This window comes from Pygoscelis adeliae, unplaced genomic scaffold, assembly GCF_000699105.1.
Source record: "Pygoscelis adeliae isolate BGI_AS28 unplaced genomic scaffold, ASM69910v1 Scaffold95, whole genome shotgun sequence".
Taxonomy (NCBI): domain Eukaryota; kingdom Metazoa; phylum Chordata; class Aves; order Sphenisciformes; family Spheniscidae; genus Pygoscelis; species Pygoscelis adeliae.
In genome coordinates this window covers 955,535-960,516 of record NW_008824869.1, presented here as the reverse complement: position 1 = coordinate 960,516, position 4,982 = coordinate 955,535, and the positions used below count along the sequence as shown (strand labels likewise).

The window sequence follows — 4,982 nt, the reverse complement described above, 5'->3', positions numbered from 1 at the left end:
AGCCTAATTTTAGTGTTGTCCCACAGTGGTTGCACCAGGGACAGTTCTGGTGTTCTGCAGGGGTTTTTTACCCACTATTCTCTCTCATTATCCTCAAAAAATCTAAGCTTAATACCAGCTGTGAACAAAGATGTATATTTGCACTGAACTCCACCCTGGCCCACAGTAGAAAGAACTGAATCCAATTTGGGGTTCCTTGAAGCATAGCTGTACTACAAGCCTGGGCTTATTAAAAGCAATGACTCAAGTACTTTTATGTACGGGCCTCTATGCAAACTGGCTCTCATGTAAATTGGGCAACCACTGATTCTTAAGGGCAGAATGGTTAACGAAGAAGACAGAAGTTACAGGAGGTATCACTAGAATACACACGTGGGCCTGGAAAAGAGAGATAAAAGAGAACTTGTGCAGAATTTACACACACAAATAGCCAGGCATACTCTAAATCCGGTGTGTGATCATATTAATTTTTGGTATCTCCCAAGCACTGTGTGAACCATAGAAAAACAAGAGTGCTTACATTAATTAAAATCGTGTGTAGGACTTGGCACAAAATAGTGCTTTTTACAGCTGTGCAGTTATACAAATTGTTCTGATTTTATCTAAAGTGACACCTGCTGAAATGATCACAAAATTCCATTAATACAAACCTCCTCTTAACAGATATCTCAGCAGGTCTTTCAGAAAACTGCATTATCTTGTTTAGAGTTTGAACCACATTGATCATCACAGTAAATGGAGAGCAAAAAGTTAAAGTCCATACTGTAGTGGACCTTTTGAGGCTTTTTAAAATTTAGCTGCTGACTTTCCTCTCTCCCCTTTTGGAAAGGAAATCTACCAAAGCTTTCAATAAACACAAACACCACAGTCAGTGATGTCACGAACACAAATGATCTGAAAGAGAAGTAATTTAATTAAAGATAACCTAAGAGGGTTTCAAAATACTTAGTGGTTTAAATTATTTGGTTACATTTAAAGTTGTTTCTTCAGTGACAGCAGTTTTTCAAGTTTTCACTAACCAAAACTTCCTTTCCTTCAGGCACTACTATTAATTCCACAGCAATAATATAGATGTTAAGAATGACACACAGACTCCATACCATGCTGCTACCTTTTTGAAACTCACTGAGATGTTGCCTGTAAGTGGAGAAAGTCAGAATATTTTTTCCTATCTCACTTATTAAAGAATTACAAAAGGATGCCGGCATGCTTTGGACTTGAGAGGGGCTTTTGATTTCTACCCCTGCCAGAGGCTTCCAGTGTGATCCTGGCAAAATTAGTCTTTGTACTTTCTGTGGTTAGGATAAACATCATGCACACAGTCACTGTATCTCTGTCAGGGCTTTACAGCAAGGGGGATAAAGCACTTCAGCAGTAGGAATCTCCATTTAGATATCTAACCTATCAACTCTGAGACTAGAACATCTAGGTATATAATATATACTAGGTGTGACAAAATGGTAATTTTTTTTTTTTTCTCCATTTAGCTTACTGTTATTCTAAGGGGTGAGGAGATGTACTGAAACCAAGGAAAGTTAACACCTTCCAAATGCACAAATTTGAGGAATCTCACCCTCCTAAACTCTATTTGTTGATATAAAAAGGCTGTGGAATAGTTTATTCTTGAGTTGTTTGACACTACATGATTTTGTTGAACCCATTTTTTCGTTCTCAAAATTCAAAAAGAAAATAAAAATAGTCTGAAATTATAGCAAATATTTTTCTTGTCACTTGTACTGGTCTAGCAATAGGCTTTTTTTTTCGCCCTGTAGAATCCATTATTGTAGTATCCTGATATTTTCATGAGCTTTGGTAATCTGCATTCAACATGTAGTTGAAACCTTTATACACTTGCATTTACTGTTACTGATCTGCAAGATGATTGATTTGTGGTCTCTCTCCTCTAGAACTGTCAGGACATCAGCAACCAGAGCTCAAGTTTTCTGAGGTATTCCCCATATAATTCCCCAAACACTCTTCCTAGCCTGACCTTGACCCTCTGTATCACCTTGACAAATAGCAACGGTGTGTCTTGGAGATAGTGAGCTCTCCTAGCTGATGCAATGTGTTTTATGTAATATGTCAAAGGGAATATCAGGAAATTCAGCATATATTTAATCACTGGAAGGAGGAAAATAGGAAGGAGAACCCCCCCGCCCAACAATTATCCTGTATGTCCTATGCAAAACCTTTTTTAAAATTAAATAAGGTTTTGTATCTGCAACTCAGCTACGTATTCCTTTCCTGGGTGTCAGTGATGTAGCTCCCCGTCTCCACCCGTGAGACTGACAGCATCAGTCAGTAATATGTCAAGATAATAGTGCAGGTTGACCCAGAATGCTTTGTAACAACCTCCAAGGGGTTGGTAAGGGCATAATATAGTCCCAAGCGCAATGGGTCACATTTGCTTAGCTTAGTAACAGATGATGTCCAGGCTGCTTAAAGAGCATTGGAGGAAGCAGCCTTCCAAGCTAGCATGCCTTAAAGACTCCCATACTGAAGAGTCTTAAGGTAAATGAGGAAATGTACAGGCAATGTTGCAGGGCAGAACTCTACCCCCTACCATCTGGGCACAGGCTACAAACCCACTTTCTTGAATCAAAGTGGCAAAGTAATAGAAGATTAGGCTTATGTATGGACATGGTATACTTTTGGGTGAAAAATACCTGCATGTAACAGAACTGAGCCTAGACAGTAAGGAGACTGAAATAGGATACAAGTGTGGTTGAGGTAAGGTAGCTATCTACAGAGTAGAAATACAGACTTTCACATGCTACGGCCTGTTTATTCTTCTGTTTTCATGGAATCTGAGTGACACTTGTCTGCAAGCTTGTGTGCAAGCCTAATCTTCCACTAAGTTTTTCGGATATAGTCAAGGACTGTGACAGGCCATGGTAGAGGAGGGGATGCAGAGGTGCCTGCAAACTTCTGTAGGCAGAGTCCATCTCTGATATCCTGCCATGGCAGGCTTTAAGCAAGGCAGTTTATGTGTGTTTACAATGCAGTCAGACAGTGACAAGTGTTTTTATTAACAAGATTCTCAGTTGTCACAAATTTGTTGTGCAAATTTGTCAGTGCAATCTTGGAAATTCGATTATGAAGTCTAATTATTTTTTTAAAAAACTATAAAAATTCAAATTTGATTAGCTTAGCATTAGGTATCCTAACTTAGTTACATACATTCAACTTGAAATTGAGATGAAAACAACTGAGTGATACATCAGTTATCAACCAAATCTAGAATATCTTGATTTTAACAATCCGCTAATTGTTTTGCCTTATGGTCTTTTTCATGACTATACACACAGTGCACCTGTAAGACCTTATAAATTCTTTATTAAATAAGCAACAGACTGAAGGCAATAATTTCCTACTCTTTGTTAAAGGCCTAATCCTGCCAAATGCTAAAATTACCTCCAGAGAGGTGCTGCGCAATTCTTAAGATCTGGATTTATAATGCCATACAGAACAAGCAATTATCCAAATAGAAATCTGATATGCTTGATAACTGCAGTACTTACATGAGAGGAGCACATTATCACAATATTAAATTGTAGTTAATATATGAGATGACATAAGTGAAAATGAATGATATGCCAAAGTTTAGATTAAGAAGATAATTAATGTCTCAAAATCAGTTACTGAAGGAAATTATTTCTCTCTGCTACCTTAATTCAACCAACTTCTGTATGCACATCATGACACCATTTTTAATTACTTGATCACATGTTACTTTTCCCTTCAGAAAGGGCTGCAGTCTTGAAGAGCCATTCAATATTTTTACTTTGTATCATTCAGTGAGTCACCCTGAGGCTCCCTAAGAGTATTATTCCACTATTCAAAACCATGCTCCAACAAGAGAATTATCTTATATTTTTCTACTGTCACCATTAATAATGAACCTAAGTCCTTCATAAACAATTAAACCTTCACAAGACCCCTCAGAAGTAAAAAAACCAAACATACGCTAAGGCATAAATTAAGGAGCACTGTTTCCATTAATTTGGGTGCCAACTTTAGATGGCAGATCAAGAGGCAGCAGACATTAGCTACAGTTCTATACAAAACCAAATCATCTACACTAGAAATGAAAACATGAAGGGTTTTCAATTAAAATTCAAAATTACTGATTCAAAATTACTGACTTTGCAAATGTATACTCTTTGAGTGTTAGTTTTCCCCTGTATATAAATTCAGGGAAAAGCAAACTCGAAACACATTTACATAGTATTGAAATTTATAATTCATGAGCAGCTTCTTTTTCCACACGATTACAGATCTTGGCTACTTAAGTTAAAAACCTAAGTGAGGACAATTTTAGGCATCATCCATTTGACAGAACAGTTTTAGAGAGAATAGTTTCCCAGTGCAATCAAACCAAACACCACTGAGCATCAAAGAATGTGACTATCTTTTAAGACTCTGGAAAGGAGCGCTCAGTCACAGACTCCTTTGCCACCTCCTCAAACTTGATCTCTTCCCCACAACCCTCCAGCAGGCCCCTCACTGATGTAAGAAGCCTTCATAGTAGGGACTAACTTTACAAGTTAGATGGAAACACTTTTTTACTTTCTTCCCCTTTTTCCACGCCCCCTCCTCCTCTTGGCTCATGTTTCCAGTTGTTCCAATTCCCTATCTTAAAACCTAGCTCCTTTTCAGAAATCATGCTCTCTGATTCCTTATTCTCAGTCTTTTTGTGCAGAAGAATAACCACAGCCCTTTTGACTTTTCTTACATAGAGCAAAAATGGAAGAAGAAAATTTTCCGCTCTTAAAAATGGCTTAAAGCCTGAATACAGCATCTAGATAACGTGAACTCCTTATAATATCTGAGACACATATGAAACATTACTAATATTTAGATCCAATTATTTTAAAATTACATAACTGTATAACTAATCTATACTTTCTGATTAAGATTTTGCCTGATGAAAGTTTTTAAGCAAACTTTACCTGCAGCATGGAGTATACATAAAAGAAAAA

General features: G+C 37.3%; 1 protein-coding gene across 1 annotated transcript in view; it reads right to left on the bottom strand.

Annotated features, from left to right (window-relative positions):
- The window catches only part of ATP9B (ATPase, class II, type 9B), a 161,932-nt gene that overhangs the window by 79,040 nt on the left and 77,910 nt on the right, over window positions 1–4,982 (bottom strand). The window lies entirely within an intron of this gene.